Consider the following 24307-nt stretch of genomic DNA (forward strand, 5'->3'; position numbering starts at 1 on the left):
ATAACCAAATGGTAAGTAGAAGTTCACATGTATGGTTATAGATGATGTGAATATGCACGTTACAATAAAGTTATAAAGTAAATTAAGATTACAAGAATTGTAAAATAAAAAATAAAAAAAAGGCAATAATGATAACAAATAACCAAATGGTAAGTAGAAGTTCACATGTATGGTTATAGATGATGTGAAAATGCATGTCACAATAAAGTTATGAAATAACTTAAGCTTACAAGAATTGTAAAATGTAACTTAAAAAGAGATGTGAGCTCAAGACCTCTTACTATATAAAGTAACTTTTAACCAAGTGAGATAGTGCAAAACACATACTAATGGTAGTGGAGGATAGGATTGTTGGTGTTGGTGTTGTTGGAACTTTGCGTCAAAGTGCATGCTTACAGAAAAAAATACTTATCCAAAATCAAACATTTTTTTGTTAAAAACAAATAAAGAAATCTAATTCTCAACAACAATGGGGTTAAATATCAATTAACTTGCCTAAAAAATACAATTTTTCCCTTTATTTTCTTATTTTTTGAGATCACATAGAGCACACTACAAAGAGAATATGTAGTTAAGAAAAATATTTTCAACACTGCTTCTAATTTGCCAAGATTTTATAGAGTCCGAAGAAAAGGGAAAATGTAAATTATAAAGAGTATCAAACTAAGAATATGTAAATTATAAAGAGTATCAAATTAAGAATATAAACATAAAAAAGGAAAACGGACTCTATAATTATTATTTTTAAGTGTAATTAAATTGTATATCTCATGACATAGTGAAAAAAAATTGTATCTTGGGAAAATAGACACCTTTTTTTATGAAAGGAAAGGTGTTATTAACTAAAACCAATTCTCTAGACATAATGGAATAAATTGTTTAGGAAAAAAAATGTATGGAAATAATTAATATTAGAAATGGCAACACAAGCTCAAGATATCAATCAACAAAAAGAGTAGCTCTTTTAACAGGCTATGATACATGTTCAAGATGATAATTCATTCCATATAAGACAAACACATTCAATAACTACTCACACAACTAGATCAAATATCATAGCTCTAGTATTTTTATGTGGTGAAACCCTCAAAGAGGGAAATACTCCACATCCCCAGTCAGTGTGGCCACTAGAGGAAATTTAACTAATGAAAAAGGAAAGAACTTTACATAAGATATTTCTCATGAAATCATATTAACAGAGACCCCCCATGCTCTTTAAATTGACATTATGGACTAATTGGGTGTTAAGTCATGGATCAATAGTCATTTATATCGAGGAGAATGTAAGCCATTAGATTACTTTATGTCTAGAATACATCATGGCCATCAAATTGTCATGCAAATAATGCATACTAAAGAAACATGATTCTACCTAATAGACACATTAGACCAAGTTGAGCATAACGAACTCCTAAGTGTCTAAATATCCTAACATAAATTTCTAATTATAACATGTAACTTAATAACTAGGTGAACTTGTGAAGTTCACTTGAAACATTTTCATGCTCCAATAAGTGTCAGAATCCTATAAAGGTAGTGTGTCATGTATTTTGGTTACACGTTGTCGATTTGGTTACAATGATATTGTAGATCATTTAGGCCCAAAATGTCCCTCTATTATCTGACTTGCTAATTCACATTCATGATACCATTTAAAGGAAATTTATGGTATGATCAATAGGAAGAAATCAATAAATATTGGATTATTTGACTAAAATTTACCACTAAATAACAACTTCCAAATAGATTTAAATAGATACAAACCTTATCTAAGGCATCCTAAGTAACGATGGACCCATATTAAGGGTTTTAACCCTCAAATGGTTTAGTGAACTTAGGAAATACACCAAAAAATTGACTGAATGGAAAAAAATGAGGAAAACTGGCAACCAAGGGTATGATACCAATGGGGTAACAAGGAATCAAAGAACTCACCATAATGTTAAGCATCCCAATGGTGTCCCATGTCTATACCAAGGCAAAACTAGCTATTGGAAGGTGATTTATAATTTGAGAGCTACCATATAATCATAAGGTGGGTCAAGCATGGGTGAATAGTTCCAGGAACCTTCTAGGGTATAATCATATGTGAGTACCAAAGTTCAAATTCCATACCATACACGATTATTTTTGGTGAGTGAATTTAATGAAAGTCACTAAACACCCAAGTTAATTTTCTTCCCTTTGATAGAGTATAAATGGTGTACAAATGATTTAACATGAAGCATCTCTTTATTAACCTAAGAAATGGAGAATAGAAACTTGGACTATGGGTATTTATTATACCAACATTATTTTAGGTTTACCCAATCTCATATCATATCGTAATGCTTTTTTTAGTTTAAATTATATGCTAGGTGGATATTATTAGGGCCACTTTGTTTTCCATTGGCACTCAAACTTATCTCATTTTAATATACAATATCATTTTTTTTTCTATGTTTCATTAAAATAAAGCATATCATAAGAAACACATCATAAAAATGAACTAACTAAATTTAGTAATGAATAACATAGAAGAACAATATTAATTAGATTTTTGCATTAATATAGTACAACGACTAAACTATTTTCGAGCTTGGATATGTAAGAAACACAAATAAATGGGTAAAACATGTTTATATCCAATTGTGATTGAAAACGATAAAAATAATATTGAATTATATAATTTAATATATTATAAATACATAGTTATAAATATAAATATGCAATCTTGGGGTTCATTAGTCACCCACAAAGGGTCCAAAGGGAATCTATCCCAAGTGCATGTTATGGATCAACACTATCTATTTTGAATCTTTCATGATGAAGGCATAATGACTTTAATGGAATTGTTTAGCTCTAATATTGTATGCTGAGTTGAATTAAAATTGAATTAAAGAAGTTGGCATGAGAGGATAGAAGCTATAAATTAATTAAAGTCTACGAGATGAAACTATTTATATAGAAACATTAGCACACATAATTGAAATTAAGGCCATACTCATGATACAAAAACTAATTTGAAAATAATAAATGCATGTGTAATTTCCCTCAAAATGTTTTTCTATAAAGATATATTTGCTACACAAAAAATCTAGTTGAATCTAAAATGAATTAATTGGCATGGCAAAGCCAGAAAGAGTCTTCTACATTCAATATGACTTATAAAAATAACCATCATGAGGTTTTTTATATTCATATTATAAACTTCTTTCTAAGTACATATAATGGATTTTGATGTCTTAAGGGATGATACTCTACTTTGACTAAATGAAAGAGGAATTTGTGATCTAAGATGGTAGTACAACTAGATGGACTCAATAGGAGTTTCTAATGCCTCCTTCTAAATTTCTACCTCTAAAACATTTTGTTTTTATAGATAAAGTTTAAATCTAAAGGTTGCGTGAAGTAATAAATTCGGTATAGCATTTGTTCTTTGTTGGGAATGATTGAGTGTAGTTTCCTATGATTCATAGAAGAGATCAAAATTTGTTCCCATGGATCAATTATATTCACTAGAATTGAAAACAACTAATGTTCATGTCCAAGACCCAAGGGTTAGCTAAAATATTTGAGTCCCCATTTTTAAGTACCTCCCCGATCGGGAGGTCACACAAACAATTCTCCTCGACGCCCTTGGGGTTAGGCCCTGCTAGTCTCGCTGACGGGCTTTAAAAGATTCTCTTCGGGGTTGATCTACCCAAATTTTTCCAAGGGAAAAAAATAATGTTCATGTTCAAGGCATTGATAATATGGTTATTCATTCCATTACAACCATGATAATATATTACTATTATTCAAAAACACAATTAGTAAAGGGTTATGCACTCCATATTTTTCCAAGGGAAAAAAACTAATGTTCATGTCCAAGGCATTGATAATATGGCTATTCATTCCATCACAACCATGATAATATATTATTATTATTCAAAAACACAATTAATAAAGGATTATGCTCTCCATATTTCATTCACCCAGCAAGAGTAAAAAGGTGCACTTTAAACATGGTATAGGAGAGATGTGTAGTGTATTTTTATCCTTATAAATTCAATTGAAAAATAAAGTTCATAAAATTTGATTTTTTCATCATCCATAATAGTCGTAAGAAAATAAAATCACATAAATCCATCTAAATCTCAATCTTTTAGTCACAAATAAATTGGTGTTGCAATTGACCTTTATTCCACTTAGTGATTAATACATGTAAGATGGATCTACATTAGTATTAATAACATACAATCATACATAATCACTTAATTTGTTTGAATATTTATATAATATTTTTATTTTTATTATCTATATCTATATATATATTAAAAATTCTACTCTCTATAAAAAGTAGCTTGAATAACATGCAATAACTTTGAAATGTATATGCAAATTCATCTTAACTTTATTCAATAACTTTGAAATGTATATGCAAATTCATCTTAACTTTATTCAATAACTTTGAAATTTATATGTGAATTCATCTTAACTTTAAATTTCTAGTTGATTATTTTATGATAACATCACCTTAAACAATATCCTTATGGTTCAAATTAGCATGTTAATTGTTGGGAAAAAAACTTCCAGCAACAACAAGCTAGAATCATTTAATGGAAAGTCCCCATTGGACTTGCTCTCATTTGGTATAGTTTCCACCTAAAATGTTGGAATAAATTTAATATCAATTAAATTAGAAAAATAGCATTAAAATTTCCAAAAACTAACTATCTGTATATGTTAGACATATTATGTCTAATTACCTATCCTAACTGGGAACATGTGCATTGAGATAAAACACAAGAAAACAAATTAATAACAAAATTAAATTAAATAATTAATAAAATCAATAAAAGATTGAGCACAAAAAATATATTAATATTTTAAAAATATATTTTTATTTAAAAAATCACATACATATTCTTGTATCCAATATGAAATATTAATTGAAAAATAAACTTATTGTGAAATATAAGAATATGGAAATCTTAAACCTTGATAGAAATACAAAATATATACAACACATGGGCATAGAAGTCTTCTCCAGAGATATATGACGTTTCAATTTATCATTAAGAAATTTAATCAGTAAGAGTTGATAAAATTATACAACCTTCTGGAATCTAAATTTTCGATCCTTTTGTTTCTCAAAAGAACATCCTCTTAAATTGCATACTTAATAAAGTAAATTTATTAAGAATTGATAAAATTATAAAAACTTTGGAATCTAAATTTTCATTCTCTTTGTTTCTCAAAAGAACTTCCTCTTAAATGACATAATTCATAAAGTACATTCAATTTATCTTCTTTTTTTTACAACAAATTCCACTTTCCAAGTCTAATTTTAATATTTCTTATGAAAAATGTTGGATAAAAGCATACGATTATTCCTTTCAAACAATGATGTTGATATAATTTTCCATTTTCAAATTCTTATGGTTAGTAACAAATTGTAATTTGTTATACAGATACTTGTATTTGATTCAAGATTTTGAATATGTAGTAGTGTTTATTTGTATGCAAGTAGGTTTTTTCTCCTTATTTTTCTATTATTTATTGTATTCTCTTATTCTTTCTATTTTCTTTATCATTTAGATTATTTTGGTCTCAAAACGAATTGCCAAATGTACAAAAAGTAATAGCTAGTATGTTAATAGTTAAATAATTTTATATTTAGGCAAGTAATCATAAACAAATAATAGATTAATTCCATATTCATTGAGTGAAATGGTTACAAAGAGTTTATAAGTTATCCCTCACCTAACATAATTCATTTGCACAATATTATTCAATATGGACTACAATGTATTCTTTTAATCTTAATCATATACTAGACTAGTATACAAAAATTTGGGATCCGAAAATATGTAATGGATAGAAATAGTATGGTAGATGACAAATCAGCAAAAGCATTCCAATGTCTAGTAGATTCCATACATGATTATCTCTAATAATCCATTGGTTAGCCCACAAATAGCTGAGTAGTTTTATCTAACATGGAGAAGATCTTCACAGGTAACATGGACTAAACAAAACAATTTGAATGTGAAAAACAAAGCGGATACCTCGATATCCATAAGACTTGTATAAGGCCTATTAAATTTAATCCATATATGGATTGTCAATATCCAAATACTTATATAAAATCCTTGATCTAGGTACTTGAAGTGGAAATGAATAATACGGAATTACGAAGAATGAAGTGAGAAAATAAATGATCATTACTTATCTAGATACAATGAATTCATGAAATCTGAATACTTTTAACACCTATGTCAAAACTACCATGTCAATGTATATGTCATCATACCAAGTCATTAGTATGCTTAATAAATTAAATCAGTCATTGGCCATATGGGATGACATGTCAACATGGCATGTCATATTACATGTCATCATAAATGCACTCAAAATTTGGTTAGATTCATTTCATTGTCCACCATTTTATTTCAAATCTATGAAATATTAGGTGAAAGAAAGCTTTGGATTTGGATATCCAGTATCGAGGATTTGGAAATTTCAAATAATGATATATTAGGTTTGATCCAAATCCTAATATATATGATCTAAGTTATGAAAGTTTTTTTTAGACATAATTTACCTTATGGAGATCCAAATACAAATAATCTATCAACAATTCCTCTAGATCTAGATTTAAGGAATTGAGAGCTCATAAAATTATATTAGCAATGTGTATACACAATCCAGATTCAAATTACTTGCATCTGAATTTAATCAAAATCTTTAAAAACACCTATATGATCAACGCTTTGAGCTCTTTGATTTGGATCTCATTACCAATAATTTTTCAATAATTTTTTTGGCACTTTTATGAAATAATAGGAAACAAATTAGATCAAATGATATGAAAAATAAATAAATTTCAAATGGAAATAATTGTCATCAAATTAATTGGAAACCATGCAAAATTGTAAAAATTCATTATACACAATCAAATAAAACAAAATAAAAGATAAAAACATTTACAAACTATAATAAATCAATAATAAATCATATCGTAGAGAAAACAAAGGCAAATCTATAGGAGGGTGTGGCCATACAAAGGAGTTGTCTAGTTTAGTTCTATCATCTCTATTAGGAAGTTCGTTAACACTAGGAGTGAGACATGTGTTGGCTGGAAACACTTGAATGGACCATATTGGTTGTATAATATAGGAAGTGCAAGAAGTTGAATGAACCATGTACATGAAGGGACATCCTAATGAACCAAAGTACAATGGTTGGGTACCCATGAAATCTAGTGGATGGTTGTTTCGCTATCTGGATGTCATTTTAGCAATGTCTACATGATGGAGTTACAAAGTAAAAGCGTTGGTTTTGACTTGTGTGTAAGTAATTAGTATATGCTCCCCCATCTTAACAATGTCTACCTATTTATCACATACATATAATTTTATACACAGTGGTGATATCAATATACATTCTTTAAAAAACATAATCTAAACACAAACCAAAGTCTATATTTCATAATGCTCATATAGTCTAATGTTTGTTATATGATATCTATGAATTCCCAACCTATATTCAAGTGGTCCATCTCTCCCTACTTATATTTTGTACTTGAACCCTATTCTTGAAATTTCTATATCAGTACTAAATCTCTATTCTCCCATCTTAACAAAGTATATTTCTTTATTAGAATATCTATTTTTTTTTCACAATACATATACTTTTATACAACATTTATATCACTTTCATATTTTGTAAACTAAACACAAATCAGAATCTATATTCCATAATGCTCATATACTCCAATATTTGTTGTAGGATATCTATAAATTTCCAACCTATATTCAAATTATCCATCCTCCCTACTTGTATTTTAAATTTAAACACCATTAAAAGAAATTATAATATATTCATATTATTTAAAACAAATACATATTATAACCAAGTGAAAATTTCTGGCTCGTGCAAATCCAAGAGCAATCTATACATTAATAAACAAATAAATCCTATGATTACACATTCCTAAATGCTCGTATATCCTATGATTACACATTCCTAAATGCTCATATATAACATTATGGAACAAAAATCCTAAGATCAAATATTCCCTATATGCTCACATATATAACACGATGGCACAGGAACCTATATGCTCACATATATAACACGATGGCACAGGATCTTCCGAGACTCTCATACACCATGTTCTTCTAAGCTAATATCACTATTATTTAAAAATAGAAGAATTTTCAATCTGCATATGGGATCTAAGATGTAAAAACAAGTCTTCAATCTGATTATAGGATTCAACAGGATGAAATGAAACAAAACAATTCTGGAGCGTAGAAGTACCAAAATTCATATATATTTCCATCGACTCAGATTTTCATATAGAATACAGACTTAGTAAAAGATATTACTAGCATATAACTTTTTGAACTTAAGTCCATGATTCCATGTTGATGCTGTGGATTTTAGCCAGGACTCCCACAAGAGGATCATTGATATAAGTTGTGGGCTCAAGCTTGCACGAATCAGCCTTGTTATGTTGATTTTTCCATGATGTTGCTATGGAGCTTAGCCAAGACTCCCACGAGAGGAGCATTGATATATGTCATGGGCTCAAGCTTGGTGGAATCAGCCCTACTATCCTCAAACCCATCATAGCGATCAAGCCCTCCCACAACTACACCTGTTAATTCATTTGGGTTTGGTGCTTCTCTGTTGAACCACAAAGTGAAACCTTCGGTACATGATATCTTTATGGAATCCTCATATATCGAAACTATGCAGGACACTCTGTGGTGAGCTTGCTGTGGATATTTGTCACCAAAACCCACCATGAAAGACATACCACCAGGATTCTTGGCCAAAATGTAATCCACCTACAATTTACATATACAAAGTGGATTTGTTAGCTACTACTTTGCTGGTTTTTTCAAATTATGATATGAAAAAACAAATCAAATTTATTTAACTTTGAATCTCTTATACTCTGAGAAAGCTGGAATGGATATACAAGTGTGCTCAATTTTTCACCTCATTAATTAAATATTTTGCAACACTTGAAAAATTATAATATGTATATGTACTTGTTGTTTGGCAAATGCAATAAGAATGCTTGGTTCATATGTTTGATTGCCACATTGCAGGTATTGATTATATCGTGACAGTAAGTCACTCTAAACTGATACAAGGAATGATGTGCCTGTAGCATATTGTGTATTTGCACCATCTCTGACAAACAACAAACCTCTGGTATAAGTGCACATATACAAACACTGTTAATGAGGTTAATTTTGAAACACAACAGATACAATCACTATTAATGAGCTTAATTTTGAAACTCAGAGCATGACAGGGAGAAACTTCCATTTACCTGGTGTGATGGAATTTTTGAATTGAGGACTTTGTGGAAGAACTAAGCAGAGGAACACTTCTACTTGGCCTCTGAAAACTTCCAGGTTGGTTTCTCCGGAGAAATATAGCTGCCAGGTTTATTAATTTTATGAAGATGTGGTCAGTTGAAGGTCAAGTGGCCAGTCTTAAACTTTTTCTCAATTGAACATTTGGTGATTCATATGTTTATGTGAACATGGACTTACACTAGATAGGTGGATTTGAACTCCTACACATTTGAGATCCCAATTGAACTCATACTCATTGAAAGTACAAAAATTCTGGTGGGGTATGTATTTGGTATAATATGGCAATCCAGTTGCTCTATATAGCCACACGACTGTGAATGCAAACTCGTCCTGTAAGTTAGTTAGTAGAGGAATAATAAAAAGATACAACATAGCCTGAGACAAAGCAATAGAAAGGGCATTCTCCATGATATGTTCCATGGTACTGGTCAGCAAAACGAAAGAGCTGTACTAAATGACATATTCAATTACATGAGTATCAAAAAAAGTTGGAGAAGAAAATTCATTAAATTGATTTTCAATTTTGAATCTAACACATCAACAAAAGAGCTGTACTAAATTATTATTCAATTATATGAATATTTTAAAAAGAAACTACAATTCATTAAATTAATTTTCAATTTTGAATCTAACACATGAATTTTATAGACATGTTAAAAATGGGCATTTTTAAAAGATTTTTGGAATATTTTGGAATCATAAAAAACGTAGGCAACCTCAAATAAGTAATCTCACCCATATTGGTCTGATCCCAAAATATTCCAAAAATAAAGACATTAAATTAAATTTAAAATAAAAATTATAAAAAAACATTCATCCACAAACAAATATGACCTATCATATGTTTTAATTACTAAACTTATCTAGATTGTAAATATTGTAAATTCTAAGAATAGAATAGAATAGAACAGTGAAAAGAAATGGTTTCACATGTTTGTTTTTAGTAATTACTAAAGTTATCTAGATTGTAAATTCTAAGAATAGAATATAATAGTGAAAAGAAATTAAACCATTAATAGGATTCTAAAATATCTCAATATCTCTCAAATCTGCAATCGCTGGTTTAAACCAATAAAACAGTATAAGTGATTTTAGAATGCGCACAATCTTATACCAAAGTAGCTCTTTGGAGTAAAATGGAATAAGGTTTGTCAATGGCGGCAAAGACGACGGAGGAAGCGGCCAATGCTGCAGCAGTCTCTGCTGCAATTTCTGTCCCGTGAGTGGATGTATCTATTCTGTACAAAGTCCTTGGAGTGTCCATCCTCTCTGGGTTCTCCCAACAGTTATGGTCTGCAGTTGGATCTCCCACCTAAAAACAAAACCATAACTAAATTCATAATTGCTATTCGTTGTGATCCTTAGTAAATTTTGTTGTGATCCATGAGTAAATTTAGTTGGGATGGTAATTAATTCACCTGAACCCACAGCTGGTTTTAGGTGGCGCTTGCTTTGATAAAATAATCAGTTCCCCACTTAATGGCATCCCCAAGGTTCTCCAACTCTCCCGCTGCTGCAAGTTCATCTCTGTACTGAAGGGTTCCCATGCCAACATGGTAACGGTAACCCATACTTCACATTATCCCCAGCGTCGTAGTAACCGCCCACCAAATCCACCTATATAAATACACAGTAAAAGCCATGTTGAACATCATTGTATCTTTCCAGACTTCTTGAAGATCTGCACCAAATAATCAATTCCTAATTTATATGGACAGAGAATGTTGATAGAAACCCAGCTGTTGCAAACTCATAACTCATAATATTGGAGTAAGAATTCACATTGTAGGTGGGTTGCGGGCGATCTTTATGTTAATAACTTAATTGTATATTTCCAGAATATCCTGAAATTTGATAGTGCTGAGAAATCAATTCCGAGAGACCAATTGTTTGATCTAAATAAGTTGTGGGTGGAGTATCAATTGTTTTCGCCAAAATAGATACGCTCGTTATTTTTCCGTTTTGGGTATGATTAACAACACTTCTAAAACATTCACGAAACAACTTTTCTAAAACAATCTGGAACAGATGGCAATACCAAATGAGAAAATGTTGTTATTGCATTTTGGATTTGTCCGTCTGTTAGAGCAGAATCTCTTCTCCAGCTTATCCTGTTGCTACTGGACAGTTTTCCAGAACGTTGAGCCTCCAGAAACACAATAGATTTATGCAGAGCATCTTTGTAGTCAAACTCACCCAACACAAACTGATGATGAGCAGACAGCACAGTAGCAAGAATTATACACACAAACCTTTCCACGGTAAGCCTGTAACCCATTTCTGCTGCAATTGATCAGTAAATGGCTACAAAAATAAATATCTGCAAAAGCTGATGCGTATATATATTTGTAGTCTCACGCAACCAACGTCTAATGAGGAATAGAAACATAAAGGGGATTCGGTCTCTTTGTTTGCATGCATGTTTGATGTGGGGATTGTAGAGGTTTTGCAGGACAAAGAAGTCTTGCATGCAGGTTTGATGCGGTGCTTATTTTGAAGGGTAGAGATGCGGTGCTTATTTTGAAGGGTAGAGAAGTCTTGTGGGTGTCAGTTGGACATGAAACGAGGGAAATTCCAGAAAAATATTAACTGAATGGTAAGTCAGTGTATAAAGTTGCGTCATCACCATTCCATTTCCTCACAGTACTATTAACGAGTAAATGTTAAATTTTCAAGAAACACAAGGAAGATAACGAAGTTAGTTTTTCTACACAAACGGAATATAAACTAACTACCGTTGCCTATAAGATCGGCACTATGAGCGCTTCTGTTAATATACAAAATATTACCTTTTTCAAAACCCTTAAAATTAAAGAACAAATTTAAATGTATGTAATTAAAGTTATAATTTTGTAAATTAAAAAAAACAGATTTGATTCTAAAATTTTAATTGATTTTATATATATATATATATATATATATATATAGATATATATATAATATAATATAATATGAAAAGATTAGTGATAAAGTTTAATTTTTAAAATTTAAAGTCTTAATACACATTCTATTAGTCTTATAAAGTTATAGAGAATAGGTCTCAAGTTTAATTTCAAAACCGGAAGCTTTTATATACATTCTACTAGTTTTGCAAATCTTATAGAAAATGCACATATCATGTAATATCTCATTCCATATTTTGTTTAATGTTTTTTTACAAATTTTTATTTAATAAATTTTATAATTAAATCATTTTTAGGCTTGTGTTTTAAGTAAAGTAATAAGTTCGAACATATTTAACAAACATGAGTGGGACCGTTGCAAATGGATTCCAAACACCAAAACTCTTAAAACTCTTGGCATATTCATATAATTGTAAAAACAAGATGAATAACATAAAGTTTAATAACATATTATAGAAATAATTTCACTCAAAAAGAAGTTAGTAAAGCTTAACATTTGAATTTCAGTTCTGATTGTTTAATAACTAAAAGAAGAGAATATAACAAGTTATTATAGGTTTATAGAGAAGTATTCTTTTAGACATACCATAATCTGATATGATACAAGGATTATAAACAAGTAATTGCACCACATGTTGCAAATGAGACTCAGCAAAGGAAAGAATAGTAGAGAAAAAATAAGTAAAATTTCCTTAGAGAAACTCAGAACATGCCCATTATAGGTTAAAGTGTAATGTATGTATCTTATTTGTAGTTTGGCCCATTGGAAAAAACGTCAAGGCCAAGCTTGGGGAACTTGTTTTATTCAATACCAACTTTACCAATTCTTTATAAATTTGAATGGAAAATTTAGTTAAAGTTTCTTCCATGTCTTCTTCACCCTTTCTTTTAATACTTTTCATATTTCTCTTGCGGCTTCCTCCAACTTCCATTTCTCTTTTCCTTGGGATTTTCTATCCTAAATTTGTTAAATTCATGCAAGGCATCTTCCTCTTCTTCATTGTTTTCATCCTCGATCGAGGCCTTCTTGAAAGTTGTGGAAGCTATATTTATTTTCCATTATGACATTGGAGAGCTTCCCTCCATGCATTTTCATTCCCCCACCTTCTCTTTTATTCTCTTTTCCCCCAAATCTTCCTTCTCGATACTATGTCTTTATTCCTTGTCTAAAAAAATCAGTCTTCTATATTTCGTTTCAATTCCAGTTCCTCCTATGGTTGTTTTCCAATCTAGATCAAATCTTCTAGGCCAATAGGAGTTGATCCACATGTATCTTTGTCCCTTGAGTATTTTTTTGTTTCTTTTCCTTATCATCCCTAATTTGTTTAGTGTCTTCCGACCTGAATCCTGCAGGCCAATCACCATAGTGCCACTTAACCCTCTATCTATTGCTTTCACACCTATTAGTTTCTATGGCTTCCACCAAACAAGTCAACATCCCAGGCAGTTTCCCCCCTAAGATCTGGAATTCATGTCCCTACAATCAACCCATATTTAATTAATTTAATTTACAATAAATGGGAATAGTAGCCAGGGCCGTCATAATGACGATGGTGACCCACATGGTGAGGTAGTTGGTCAAATGACACCTTGTTCCAATAGTTTTTGCAATTGCTTCTATAATAGACCACCTATACAACAAAATATTTGATAGTAGAGAGTCAGGAAATAAATGGATCTCATGCTCCACTTCCCTCTTTGGTGGTATTTGTTATCACCTAGATTGAACCTAAGGCTGAAGGAAGGCAATGTTAGGGTAACCACAAACCATGCTTGGCCAAGTAGCTAGCCCTACTAGGCTGGGAGAGGGCTCTCTCTATAAGGATCTCAACCAAGATGACTGGATCAGGAAAAGGATATTAGGCTAGGTATAGTAGGAGAAAGTTTTATTTGATTTTGAAGGGGTTTTGCTGCATCAGGAGGAGCCAGACAGTTAGGGCTAGGGAATTAGGTCAAAATTGCAGGGTGTTCAATGGGGAAAGGTAGGCATAAGGTTTAGCACTCTAGGGCTTCATGGGTGAGGTTTTTTAAGAATGTTGAGAAGCTAGGAAGAGCATGTGATTACCATGGATCCTTCCTAGATTGTAGAAAACATACAATGGTGAATATTTCCCCAAAGCAGAGCAGTTGTTATGAATCATGCCTATCAACTTGAAAACATTCACTTAGAAGTAATGAAATGATTAATGAAGTACACAAAACATTCTCTCATATGATCACAAGAGAATAATACTAAACTAAACTTGATACCACATGGATCCCAAAGAAATAGCGGCAATTTTTATTAATCTCTTGCTAAATTGCTATAAAATGACGTACAATCAAGGCATAAGCATCCAGCTGAGTCCAACCCTTTACAATGAGAAAGAAGAAGAAGATATAGGCATTTATTCAACCTCCTCCCATCCTCAGGGGTCGAATCCCTAAGATGAGGAGCTAATCTAACCAACACTGAACAAGAAACTAGAATCTAGGCATCCTAACAACTTGCCTCTAAAAGTGAGGAAACTATTTCATTTGTGCTCAAAATTACTTTTAATCTAATGAATATACCTTATACTACTAATTATCCATCATATTTACAAGCCAAGTCATCATTTACATTAGTAAAACATCCTCCATGAGAGAAAATCAATGATCACAGTCAAAACACAGTGAAATGGCAATCTTATGCAAAACTTGTCCTACACGCAGCGCCACTTTCAAGTCCTTTTTGGAGGCTTTCCTGGCATCCAAATTGAGTTCATGATAGCTCATTGGAAATATATTCAAGTCTAATTTGCAAAAAATCTAGAATTTCTTCATTTGAAGCTCATTTGACCCCTCAAAAGTTAATTCTCCCAAAACTGCTTCTGTGTGCCCAAAAAGTGGCAGAAAGGTCATTTTTAGGGTGTTTTTTGACCTTTTGGTAGACCTGTTCTACTCCAAACTCTTAGAAAATGCATAGGGTGCATGTACTCATCGCTCTAAATCCAAAAATTCAAGCTATTTTTCCTTTGGGTGTCCTTAGGAAAAGTGCAGTGCCAGTGGCATTGCACGTTGAGCCAGATTTTCTGTGTTTAGAATTTTCAAAATTTGCAAAAGAAAAAACTCCTCCAAAATTGACCAAAATTGGTGAGCAGCACCATCATAAAGTATCCTGATGAGCCAAGGAAGATTCAACAAGAAACCTAAGCCTATCCTCCTCTTTTTTGCCTATTAGAGCCCATCTTAGCCTTGCTTTCATTTATGTGACCCTCATGTTGAAAATTTTGTTCTAGGTCCCGTAGTGGTAGGCCATGTGCCTGAGGATCTAGTTGTCCCTATTTTCCTTTTTCAACATCTTCTCTAAGTGCAATTGACTCTTTCAAGCCAAATCTCTCTATCACCCTCAATTTCTTTCTCAATTGGAGTCAAAGTGACCGATGTCTCTTCCTCTTGCATTGTTGATTTACGCTTGTCACCTTGTCTTTTTATTTTGAGAAGTTCCAGCTCCATGAGGACCTAATTTTCACTCAGCTGCTTGTTCTCTTGTTCCAAATATGTGATGACATACTTGGCTCTCACCAAGTTGTCCATCAATTCTTGGACTTGAGCCTCCTTTTCCTGTATGATGGTGTCTTTTATTGTTGCTTCATCGTGATCCTCCAAGTCAAATGTCTCCATGACATGATGAATATAATGCTGCTCTAACTCATCATGCTCTGTCAAACCAAAGTCTCTTTCTTCCTCCTCATCATCAAGACCTTCCACCTACATCTTTTATTTCCCTTTGTGGAGTTGTTGCATTTGTTCCCTGCTGTGTTGATGAATAAGGAAAAGCCCCTTCCACATCCTGTGGAGCAAGCATTTGCCTATGAGTTGATGAAGAAGGCAAGGTATCTTCCACATCCTGTGCAGAAAACATTTGCCTATCATCTGCAAACAATCTTCTTGTGCCCCTCTGGTATGTCATGTAGGTCCCGAGCACCTCAGTAGCTCTAATCTCTTTGGCCTTCTCATCTATCTTCACCTGAGCACTGCTAGAAGGTCCTCCTGATTCTTGGGACACTGATGGGGGAATTTGAGGACCCCTAAAGATTTCATGAGCAATAAATGTCTCCCAGGAGATGTTGAGGAGGTTAAGATGATGAAGCACAATTATCTTTATTAAGGAATAATGATAAAGACTACTCATCTGCTGAGGGTATGGCTTTTTCTACACAAAGTGGGCCATCTTCTCAATATTCCTGAACAAGAAATAAGGGAGGTTTAACATCCTCACCCTGGTAAAATGCATGAGAAGCCTGATGTGATAGGTGTACAGTCTGGAAAATCTGCCCTCACAAGTGAAATATTTCATGATGATTTTCATCATGGGGGCATACTTGTCTTCAAGGAACCTGAAAGGAAAAAGCCTTTTTGCTTCATTTCTGTACCTAGGTTTGATGTAAGGCTCATAATAGTGTTCATCCAAGTCTTATGCTTTGTACCACTTCTCCCCTACATTTGGAATCCTGGTTGCATCTGCAATAATGGAGGGTGAAACTGTAAATGTCACCCCAGCAAGAGTCACCTTGTTGTCCTGAAGATTGGCTACAAAAAGCCTGGTGAGCTCAAGGTGGTGTTGAACTCTCTCTACCTGCTCACAGAACTCATAGCACCCTAGATGCCTGAAACAAGTGATAGCCAAATGAGAAGCTTGCAACTCTCTGAGGTTTGAATGCTCTTCCCTGATAATTCTGCCTCCCTTGTGTGGTTTTCTCTGATGCCTAGGTCTATATGTTGAATTGTCACTGCCAGTGTTTTCCTCCTCCTCATAGTCTCTGTCTTCTCTGTCCATGTTTGCAAATTTTGAGACTATGCACTCCTAGAAAGGGATGAAGGGAGTGAGCAAGAGTGATTAGGAATAATGGAATAGAAGATGACCTTGTGAGGTATTTGGTGGGCTAGGAAATGAATGGGAGGGTATGAATCATGAAAATGAGGGAGAGGGGCTTGGGTCCTTTTTTGAAGTATAGCTTGTGGGATGAACGACAAAGGAATATAAAATGTTATGAAGTGATATAGGGGAGGGGTTCAGGGCTTTAGTGATAGGTGATGGGAGAAATAATGGGGGTTAGGGTTTCTAGGGTATAATTAAGGAAGAATTTAGGGTTTCAGTTTTTCCATTGTAAATTACCTTTAAAAACTTCAATTGCAAACCAATGATGAAGTATAGTGAGGAAACTTACTTGCTTGAGGGAAGAGAGGGTGATTTTTGATGTTTTTACGTAGCTGGAGGCTTTTTGGCCCTTGCTGGCTCAATGCACAACACCTACTACAGGCGCGCAACGCCGTCCTGAACGCGCAGCGCAGTGGTTTTTTACACTTCCAGAATCGCCCTACGTGCAGCGCTCAGCATGTACATGCAGTGCTCTGACCTGAACGCTCAACGCCACCTCCACTACCCCAAACACGCAGTGCCAACCTACCTAAGCGCAATGCCACTTCTCCTTGGCCCAAAACTTACTCAACTTCTCCTATTTTCTTCACCTTTTGACTCCTTCTTTTCCAAAAGAGAATGATGAGTTTGAAAATAAAATGTGACACCTTATATAGGAGTAGATTTTGATTGTTTTCATTAGAAAAACCCACTTTCTAATGTTTCCCAACCTTTTTCAACTCTTTGTTTTAATGCCTTTTCTTCAATGTTCCTTTTCAGATGGATGATGCTCAATTTGAACTGATTTTTGCATTGGTTCATTATCTTGTAGCAAGGAGAGATGCCTTGGTGCAGCTGGGATCATTTATTACATAAAGTGACTTAAATTACATAAAAATATAAATTAACTCAAAATACTCTATATTCACCTCAAAAGCATATTTTTTGAGGTGAAAATTACATTAGTTAAAAAGATAATTGTACAGTGACTATGACTTACTAGCAATCATTCTTGATTTATTTATCATCCTCATCCCCTTGCTGCCCTTTATTTACACCTTTAAATCATGCCTTTGACCTTGGAAATGAAACCCTAAGACCTAATGAAAACATGCCCTAAGACCTAATGAAAACATGATTGCATTTTGACCATGAAACCATGACTGAATACAACCTGAAGATGGGTCAGCAAGTGTACTTTATGAGGGAGAAATTACATTTTCTGAGGAGAAAACAACCATCAATGAATCAACTTGACATAACTTAATGAAATGATGTAAAAATTTCAGTATGGTACCCCTAAAATGAAAATGCAAAGAGCAAATTTGATCCGTGATGGAATATGCAGATACTGACACTAACAGTATCCCTTTAGGATCTTGGAACACACTGTTAATTGCCTGTATAAACTTCTATATATATATATATATTATATTACTTAGCACCCCTTTAATGATGACTTATCTCTCATGGACTCTTCTACTGACTTTCCTTAAAAATAACAAAACACATTTCTTACTAGAAATGATCAACATTTTGGTCTAATTAGCACTTCTTTGACTTTCATGCATGTTGATGATGAATGATTTTTTGTCTTTCATAAAGTGTTTCTAGTTGGATATTGGCATCAAGATTACATCCCACATGTAAATATAGGGAGTCCCAAATGCAAAACCACATAGATCTAATAGAACTACATCCAATTTTATTTCTTCAATAAATTCAACTAATAACTTTGATTTTGCACTATTTCGTTATCTTTATCTTTGCCTCTTTATTTAACTATCCCAATGGATATGGGCTAGTATGGCCATGAGTCTCCAGTGCTTGTTTCTTGGCTAGATCTACTACTATGATATTTTACTGTGATCTTGAGTGAAACAGAGCATCATTTTTTGTCTTCTTGAGCTGTATCTTTATATAGAAGAGTTTGGTCGTTTCATTCTCTTCATGTTGCTGAAGCCTAATTAGATTCACCTCATTCTATATTGATATACATAAAATATGCTCATCTATGTCCAAGTTGCTTTCCACTTGGTTCCTCGAATCTATGGCCATGATATTTTTGTTCTTAAGTTCCTTTTTTTGTTCTTTAGGTTTAGAATTGGATGAAATTTCCAACACTTCTCCTTTGTATTCCCATTAATGTGATAGTGGTTGCAGTGGTTGCTGTGATATTTTCATTGGTGTTTTGTGAGTGTTGTATTTTTGTCTTTTCCCCCTTTCCAATTATTCTTCCCCTCATTGAAAGCTTCATAGTCTATTATGAAACCAGCTCACAAAAATATAGAAAATATAGATCAATGACTTAAAAATCAGCCTTAGATCAATGACTTAGAAATCAGCCTCTTCGAGGGGTCAACCTCATTACATTACACAAATGAACAATTCTTGGATGATATAAATGACAAGACCTCCTTCCTACATATAGGGGTCTAAGGGGTCCCAATACAATCAGAGCCTACATAACAATAATATTGTAGGGGCACAACATTAACAATAATGGGCTTCTATGGGACATAAAAATAACAACATGGGGACTATATGGGCCCAATAATACAATAAGTGGGTTGCACTAATAACAATAAGGGGTTAGCTAGTAGTATAGGGACCTAACATGCCCCTCACCTTCAAAAAGTGTTTTCCTCAACGCTTGAGTAGTTTTGGATGCTTCTGTATAAAATTCTCATCCTCCAGTGTGGAATTTTCAGCGGGTAAGTTCTTCCACTTGATGAGATATTCTAAAAGTGATCGATTTCGTAGTTGTCGATTTCTTTCTTTCTTGTGACTACTTTTGGTTCCAATATGATTTTTCCTTCCTCTTCAATTTCTGGAAATATTATTTGAATGATATATTCTCACCTATAACCTTCTTTAAGCGTGAAACATGGAAAACTGGGTGCACTCGGGAAGATGCATGAAGCTCCAATTTGTATGCCATAGTACCAATATTTTGTAACACCTTGTATGGACCATAATACTTTGGTGATAATTAATTATCATTCTTAGGTTGCTTGAGGGACATTTGTTTGTATGGTTGTAGTCATAGAAATACCGAGTCGTCTACATCAAAACTTCTTTCACTGCGATGTTGATATGCCTATTGTTTCATTCAATTTTGCACCAAAGTGGGGTTATCCTTTAAAAGTTGGAGAACTTTTTGTTGATGCTCGATATGATCTTTCACTGCTTAAACCTTTTTATTCTTGATATGTCCTTCTATATTGAGAGTTTGAGTGGTAATTCCTGCCAATGCATTACAAGATATGGTCAAATGCATTTCTTGATGCTCGACGTGATCTTTCACTTCTTCAACCTTTTTCTTCTTGATATGTTCTTCTATCTTAAGAGTTTGAGGAGTGGTAATTCTTGCCAATGCTTTACAAGATATGGTCGGATTCATTTCTTCTTTCTTTGGGGTTGGTTCCTGGTGTATATCCTCTTCCTTTGATGTTTCTTGATCCTTTTATTCCTCCTCTTCACAATCTATGTAAAATAATTTCTTCTCGGTACACTTATGACCTTTAGTTTATTTTCTATCACAATCGTAAAAAAACACTTTTTATCTTTTTTCTTCCAAATGTTGTGATGTAAACATTGAAGGTTGTGGAAGGGTAGGAGCAAAAAAACTTCCATATTTATAGTTGTGAGTGGTAGGATTCCTTGTTTCCATAATTCCACTTTCAAATTTTCTTGCCAACCTAAATGCATTCTCCAATGAATCAAGCTCCCAAAGATGAACCTCATGTTGAATGTTATCCTTTAAAGTCCCTATGAAGACATCAATCCTTTTCTTCTCTAGAATATCATTTACCCTTATATTCAATTTTTGGAATTCCTCAATATGCTCTACCATTGAACCTTTTTGTTTGTGATTTATCAATTGGCTAAATAAGGTGTCGCTCTTTGTATCCTCATAACGTGCTATCGTTTCCTCCGTGACAATTGACTAGGTGACAAGTGGTTTATGAGAACAAAGCCCTCTGTACCATACAAACTGATTTTGTTCTAATTATAATGATGCAATATGTACCTTTTGTAACAGTTGTACATCATGTAGATCAAAATATTGCTCCATCTGTAGTATCAAATTTACTGGATCCTTGCCATCAAACTTCCTCATATTGATTTTTATTGATTTTAGGAGCTCGATATTGAAATGACTATAACTTTGTAATTTCTGAACTCCAAGTTCTGAAATTGCGTCCTGTGGTATCTCTTTGAGTCTTCTTTCCAAACCTGTAAGTTTGATCAATATTGGATTCTCCAAGGAAGAGTTATGCTAAATCTCCCACAATGACTCGATTATAGACTGGTTCAGTAGAGCAAACTTGTACAAACGTCCAAGTGTCATTATTTCAACCTTAAGACCTGCAACTAATAGAAAGAAAACTATAGGTCATCCTATTTTTGTTACATTTTACGAAATTTCAATCTGATACTTCGAGAGAAAGTTATGATGAGTTTCCCAAGGTCACATGATTGGAATGTAATTCAGGAGTCTGCACAAACCCTAAATGTCTTGGATCATATCTCCTAAAACATAGAAAAACAATATTTGAAATTTGGGCCTGAGCTTCACCATGAGTTCAGCTTAAATGGGTTTTAATTTCAGAGTCTAAACCTGCATATAAAAACAATTAAAGCGAAAATTCCACGATGACCTGTTTGAGATGGAATTCTGGATCTTGCAAAAACCCTAAATTCCTCAGATCATATCTCCAAAAATATAGAGGGAAAAGATTTGAAATTCAGACCCGAGGTTCAGAACGATTTTGTCTCGAATCGATTTTGTTTTCTAGCTTCTAAAATGTCGTAGAGAAAACGTTATAGTGAAAATTCCATGATGACATGTTTGGAGCAATGAAACCATAGAATCCAAAGCTCTGATACCAAATGTTATGAAACCAGCTTACAAAAAGATAGAAAAGATAGATTAATGACTTAGAAATCAACCTCTTCGAGGGGGGAAACCTCCTTTACATTATAAAAATGAACAATTCTTGGATGATACAAATGAATGACCTCATTTATATAAGGGTCTAAGGGGTCCCAATACAATCAGAGCCTACATAACAATAATATTGTAGGGGCACAACAATAACAATAGTGGGCTTCTATGGGGCATAATAATAACAACATGAGGACTATATGGGAACTATAATGCAATAAGTGGGTTGCACTAATTACAATAAGGAGTTACACTAGTAGTATAGGGACCTAACATAGTCCTTCTTCTACTTTGACCCATTTGATTTCCCTTTCCGATGGATTACATGCTCTAGTCATTGTGCCTATACATAAGCTTCGTCCACCAATTTAGGTTTACACAACATCACTTGATTTCACAAATAGTTTTACACACCCCCAAAAATACTTAAGGATTGCATTTGCGTTCTTTAGCGAGATACATAGTATTATAGCTATCATTTTAAATTATGTGGTGTACTCTTATACACTATGCCCTTGAATTTACCTAAAGTAATTCCACTAGATCCAATGATCCTCTACATATCTAATAGCATAAAACTGTGACTTTATAAGAGCCTTCAAATTCTCCCCCTTAGTCACTAGAGGATATCCTTTCAACCTTAATGTTTCGATGTGGATTTCCCACTAGGTTAGGGCATGGCCCTTTAATTTTAGATGAGAAAATGAAATATTATATTCTTCCTATATACGGCGAAAACTAAAATTAACTTCTAACTATTGCAACTAATGATTTAAATTCAATGGGCCAATGTAATCCCCAATTTTGAATTTTCATCTTAGGAGGTAAGCCGGATCCTTGGGATGGTGCTAATCATAACAAATCTTTTCAATTCGAGCATTGGAGCAAATTTTGATGTGGGAGACATGAGGACTCAGGAGAATAGGAGAAATTACAGCCTTAGTCGGATGTGGGGACAAAAAAAAGGAGGCATTGCAACCCCTAAAGTTAACTCACACGGATGGAGGAAGAGAGAGAAAGAAAGGAGTGCGATTTAGTGGAAAATGGGTCCACCAAGGGAGAGAGGATCAATTTCTATAAATTAGGTAGGGAGGCCACCATTTGGGTACTTTTTTATAAGTTTACAACTGGATGTTCTATTTGCTTGAGCTACTCATCCCAGTTAACACCTTGTTCTTTAACACAAGGAGATTTCTGGGAGAACTCACTCTTTCTTCAGTGGACCATGAGTACCACCATAGGAGAGAAATTGGGAATTTTGGAGCCATTTTGAAGCTGGGATAGGAATTAAATTCTTAGGTTTGCATGTGGCCAAGATGTTGGAGAAATTCACACTAGTGGGAGAGATAAGTTGTGGTGCAATAAAAATTCTAGGTAATTCAAAGAAGGATGAGAAAGTCATTTGCTATAGTTTTTGTGTCGTTTGTAGGTGTTGGGATCAAGATCCCCCAAGGGCAGTTTTTGGGCTAAAAACCCGTGTTTAAGTCAATTTATATAATTGTAAAGACTCCGCATTTTGTGGTCGTGGAGCACAAAGGTGTTATGTGTCAAAAAGGGTAGTCCACCCTTAGTTTTGTAATGTAAAGTTGGTTGTAAGAGATCTACCCATGGTTCACAGACCATGGGATTGTATAAGAAGAGCTAAGCTCTAAGTAGTTTGAGAGACATATCATGACACACGATGGAATAGAGTCATAGTTTTGGAGAAAGAAGTCTAAGTCTTAGGTTGTAGCATAGGTAGAGGCTCTGCAGCTGAGTGTGCGGAGGCCTAGGGTAGAAGTCCATAGTTGAGTGCGCAGACCCATGCACCTGTGTGCATAGGGTGGACAGAGTTTGTAAACACTCAGAAGATATTAATAAAGGGAGATATTCTGCAATTTCTGTGTCCATGTTCTATTGATGCATCTGAATATTTTATGTATGAATTTCCTTTATTATGCTTATCTAATGCGCGAACAAATGCAGTTACATTGAATAATTGAACGCAATTACAAATATCTGTTTAAGCAATTTTAACCTTAAGTATTTAACGAGATAAGAAAATCACTTAGATTAATTGAGGAATCTGCACAGCACATTGCCATAAGCAGCGCGAAAGTACCTAAGTAGCAAGTTAGGGTTGTGCGAAGGTCAATCGTACCCTTTTGCGGAGGTACGGAATGATGGAATAGAAGGCTCGTCTTGCAAGCCCTAGAGTGAAGCGACT

General features: G+C 33.5%; 1 pseudogene; it reads right to left on the minus strand.

Annotated features, from left to right (window-relative positions):
• Positions 1-8480: 8480 nt before the first annotated feature.
• LOC149255009 (endoglucanase 16-like) lies at positions 8481-11643 on the minus strand (annotated as a pseudogene).
• Between the last annotated feature and the right edge of the window lie 12664 nt (positions 11644-24307).

The sequence above is a fragment of the Pinus tabuliformis genome, chromosome 7, assembly GCF_031772625.1.
Source record: "Pinus tabuliformis cultivar Carrire ecotype Pingquan chromosome 7, CPIR1, whole genome shotgun sequence".
NCBI lineage: Eukaryota > Viridiplantae > Streptophyta > Pinopsida > Pinales > Pinaceae > Pinus > Pinus tabuliformis.